The sequence below is a fragment of the Theobroma cacao genome, unplaced genomic scaffold (assembly GCF_000208745.1).
Source record: "Theobroma cacao cultivar B97-61/B2 unplaced genomic scaffold, Criollo_cocoa_genome_V2, whole genome shotgun sequence".
Taxonomy (NCBI): Eukaryota; Viridiplantae; Streptophyta; class Magnoliopsida; order Malvales; family Malvaceae; genus Theobroma; species Theobroma cacao.
In genome coordinates, this window is record NW_017234821.1 from 27239 (window position 1) to 32393 (window position 5155).

General features: G+C 34.4%; 1 protein-coding gene across 5 annotated transcripts in view; it reads right to left on the minus strand.

The window, feature by feature from the left end:
* The window catches only part of LOC108663936 (translation initiation factor IF-2-like), a 10119-nt gene extending 9743 nt beyond the window's left edge, over positions 1 to 376 (minus strand). For all 5 annotated transcript variants that reach the window (XR_001930031.1, XR_001930032.1, XR_001930030.1 and 2 more), the window contains exon 1: positions 273 to 376. The gene's annotated coding sequence lies outside the window, so the exon portion shown is untranslated. The remainder of the gene's footprint in view (positions 1 to 272) is intronic.
* Between the last annotated feature and the right edge of the window lie 4779 nt (positions 377 to 5155).

The following is a 5155-nucleotide window of genomic DNA, read 5'->3' on the forward strand; positions in this document are numbered from 1 at the left end:
ATCAAATTCATCATCAATATTCCACATGGAATATTCGGCCAATGAAGGTGATGTAAGAACATGAATTTTTCTTGCTTGCTTTTCATACTACACATCACCAAACAACTAAAAACATTAGAATAATGTGTTTTCTAACTAAATTCATCATCAAATTCTCTCTCCTAAGGTTTGATCAGCACACTATCCTTCATGATATCTTGTGATTTAACCATGAAAAATGCAAAGTAATGCATAGGAAAGGTAGATCACAAGCAAGAATTAAGAAATTTCACCTTTGATGGCTTGAGTCCTTGAAATTTGGTGAATTTCTCTTGAATTTCTTAGCTAGGGTTTTGTTCTTCTTCTTTTCTTCCCTTTTCTTTCTTTGGCCGACCAAGAGAAATGAGTTGGGAGGGTTTATGTGCTGATTTCTAAAGCCAATTATAAATGGATGAAAATTTGACGCATGTCACCATTCCATTGGCCCATGTGTCATACTTACCTATTAAGCAATCTCTCTCCACCATTTAAAATTTCTCAATTATCCATAATAATAATGGGTGAAATTCATGTGCTGGACAAGTGTTGGGCGGTGAAAAATTCCAATTTTGCCCCTGGACGGTAAAATGACTATTTTGCCCTTTATGCTCGAAAAAATGTCGAAGTTAAAATTTTTCACCTCTTAAATTCAAATTATGTTCTAAATGGTCAATCTTGATCAAAAACTTCTTCCAACATTCCAATTTTAACCTCAGGTGGCAAAATGACCATTTTGCCCTTACGTTATGAAAATTTCAATTTGATTCCAAATCGATCTTCGAACTTTGAATCACCATTTTAAGTCATTCTAGGGTTTTAAAATTCTCAATTTCATCTTAAAATCTCTATTTGGACTAGTTCGAGGCTTAATTCAACTTAATTGTACCATTTGGTACATTACCGTCCTTTAACGATTTTCGAGGTACCCAAGTAAGCAAACATACATTCTTATGTAGAAATGGTATAATAAACATATTATAGAGCCAGGCTTGACATTAACAATCTCAACAATAGATTAATTCACCACTCTAATCATCAATTATTATCAACAACTTGAAAATTAAACCTAATTCATTACTCACCTTAGTGGTTTTTGTAGTTGAATTCCTTTTCAAAAGCTTCCAAGCTATTGTGGATAATCTCCCTCTCTCTCTCCACCCATGTAGCTAGTGAGAAAATATACTAAGGAAATACCTTTAAGGGCTTTTGAGGTGTAGAAGAGAAATATATCATGATTTAAATTCCAGGCCATGACCGGCGCATGGGCCCGATGGACGTAGCCCACCAAGCCTAAGCAAGCCTATTAATCTGACATGTTCATCATTCCATCATAAACTGCCAAGTCACATTTCATAACTTAGAATCAAAATAATATTAAACATTGCCACCTCATACTGACATACCAAACAAGTGTATATACATTGTCTATAATATGTGTCTTAATAATTTACATTAGGTTTGTCTACACACAACAAAGAATACCCGACTTCCAGTAGAGAGACTCGGATGAATGTACAGCTACTGAGTGCTGAGACACTTACTAAGGGTCGAATATACGAAAACACTTTGACCTAGTTACCAGCTGCCTCGTGATTTGAAAACGGTGAGTATAAACTCAGTGAGTGAACAATAAGGGAACAAGCATACCATAAGGAATGTTTAACGAAATCATGATGCATTCATTTTTTTCAAAACAATGCAATTTATTTTAATTCTTATTAAACCCCTCATGTAAACCCCACATGAGTAAATCACTTTATGAAAGAAGTCCATGCTCAACAAAGGATTTGGAGAGTGAAAACTTTAATAGCAATCATGCAAATCAAGTCAAGTAAACGCAAGTCCTCACTGCAGTGGGAAGGTACGCTACAACGAGAATGAATTTTCACTGCAGCGACATTGAGCTCAAGTTATTAGCTAAATGAGGGTTTCTTAAATGACCGAGGTTTTCTCACCAAACCTCCTCATTTTAAACTTAATTCACTTATTCCTTAATGTTGGAAGTCCATGCTCAACTATGGTACCCAAGAAGTGGAAAATGGGGCAACAACCAAACCAAAGGAGGAGCAAAATAGAAAGTTTTTTGCTGTAACAAGAATGAATCTCGCTGCAATGAAATTTTGGTCACAAAACAGAAGGTTTCTCGCTGCAGCGAGGATGCTATAGTACTGTCTTGCTGCAGCGAGTTTTAGACCAACCAACCCTTTCAAAACCTGAGAGTTTCTCGCTGCAGTGAGAATGAATTTCGCTGCAGCGAGAACAGAGCAACAAGATAAAAGTTTCCCCTCACTCAACAAAAAGGCTATCCTGCTAAACCAACAAAATCAACATAAAACACATGAAAATTCCTAAAGTGCAATGTATTAAATTTCACATATATGTAAATCATATATCATATTCATGAGCTTTCATTTCATAAGTATAGATATGCATAATTACATAGATAAACATCAATATCATCATAATCACACTCGGCTCATGTACATCCCTCCACATCGTGCACATAGCCGGCGCCATTGTGTGCATCCCCCCACATCGTGCACAATCAGTGCCATCATGTACATCCCCCCACATCGTGCACACGGGCACTATCATAATCCATCTCTTACGTCGCCATCATCACCAGCATGTGCATCCCTCTACATCGTGCACACACACGATTACAGTCATCATACACAACATCAATCATCATGCACAATACACACATATATATATCATCATAATGCAATAGTGCATGAATCCATAGCAATCATATATCACAACATAAAACCATTTAGCAAAAGCTTGTTCTCAAGGCACTTGTTTTTATGAAAAACTTGATAATTCATTCAAATGTGCGGCAAATACATTATATTCCCAAAAACAAGTTTTGAAAGTAGTTCACTCACCGGTATATTGTTGAGCCTTTAGCTGACTCTAATTTCCCTAATGATCCAATTGGGGTGATGGGGCTTCGTTAGAACCTACCATCAAATTAACATTACCATAATGTCAATTCATACTTATAAACCCTAAAAGCTATCCCTTAGCAAGCTTTCAATTGCCACTTTAAATGGCTATCTATGTTCACTATCTTAATCACTATAAAATGAATGAACATACTCAACAATAAAATAGCTCATAATCCCAATTACTAGCCATTATCCATAGCTAAAAACCAAGCTTAGTTCATCACTCACCCTAGGGTTTCTTTGTAGTTGAATTCTCTTCCAATAACTTTCAAACAAATGGGGTAATTCTTTTTTTCTCTCTCTAGAATGCCCAACTAGTGAGAGAAAGTATGGAAATAAGATATATCAAGGGTTTTGAAATGAGAGAGTGAAAGAATACAAGGGTTCTAGTCAAAAGGGCACAAAGGTATGACAATTAAAGCTAAAGAGAGAAAATTATGCAAGCTCCATATTAAGCTTCCATGGAGGTTGGAAATAACGTGAATTGAAAGGAGAAGAAGAAGAAGAAGCTGCTGGAAGGAGAAGATATTTATAGCTCAATTTTATCTATTCCCTTCAAATTACGAAAATGCCCTTGACTAGTTAGCTTGTTCTCATGCAACCCTTTGTGCAACCTTTTTACTCTTTTAACACTAAGACCAAGTCCATAATGGTCTAGACATGCTCGGGTTTGCAAAACTTTTAAAAGTTTTGACTTTGGATGCAAAATGACCATTTTGCCCCTGTTGTGAAAATTATTATCATTTCTAGTTTTCTTTGTTTTTTCATCATTACACATCATTTATGTGGTCTTATGCCTATTTAGACCTTAAATATCATAAAACTTTCTTCTGAGAGCTTATTAGAGAAAATGACGAAACTACCCCTGGCCTGTGTTATGTCTATGCCTAGTTATAAGCCTATAGAGGTTGAGGTCTTACAAAAGAGTATGAAAAACCCTATGAAAAGGTGTAGAAAAACACAAGGTTTAGGGTTATCATGGGAGGCTTCCATGGAAGATGAAGAAAACATTAAATGGAGAGAAGAGAAGGGAGGAAGAAGAAGAGTTGCTAGAAGATGCTGAAAATTTACTGGAGCTTTAGATATTTATATCTAAAGTTTATCCATTTCTCACATAAATTACCAAAATGCCCTTAACATAGTGACTTTGTCTTCCTCCCATCCTTTATGCAACCTTTTACTCTTTTGACACTAGGGCAAGGTCCATAATAGTCTAGCAATACTCAAGTTCACGAAACATAAAAATTTAGACCCGAGATGTAAAATGACCATTTGCCCCTACTATGGATATTATCATTATTTTTATCTTCTTCATTTATTTTACCATCATAAACATCATTCATTCATTCATTCCTTAGGCCTATTTAGACCTTAATAGCATAAAAAAAAAACCCACTTGTAAGAGCTCATTAAGAGAAATTACAAAATTAGCCCTGGTCCTCATTATCGCGTCTACTTCTAGTTACGTGTCTATGGAGATCGAGATTTCACAAGTTCACTTCTGAATTACCCTTTTTAACTCTGTAATTAACCTTAATTGGCATCCGTAAACTTTATTAGTCACCGTATCAAAATACGGGGTACTACACTTTATATCAATCTTGTTTTGATTTCAGGGCCTTCATGTTGTATTGATTTTGGTATTACCATTCATTCTTGGTATGAGTTTCCTTATGTTTTCCCAAAAACAAAACTATTACACTCTACATTATTTACTAATTAGGAATTAATCACTTTCAAATTCATCTTTTTAAATTTCTACAAGTATTTTTTTTATACCAATATGATTAACTCAACATGTTTTAGTATAAAAAAACAACATAAAAGCAAAATCCGAAAAAAAGGAAAAAAAGTTAGAGAAGATTAGTTGACTGCCAAAAAGTTGAACATTCTTGTTATATTTCTTTGCTAGCCACTAGCACTTTCTCATTTGTCACGTTTCTTTTGTCAAAATCATTTATGGAAATTACATAAAAGATTATTGAAAAAAAAAATATTTTAGTTTGGTACAATTAAACATAGAAATGCAAACCCTTTTTCATTATGAAGATAGAAATTACAATTACAAAAATAATTTTTTTTGTAACTTTTGAATTTTACTTACTAAAATCCACGATTCAATTATTGCAATATTTTATTTTATTGCTTTTTGAATTTAGTGAAAGCTCCTAGTAAAGGTTTGACGT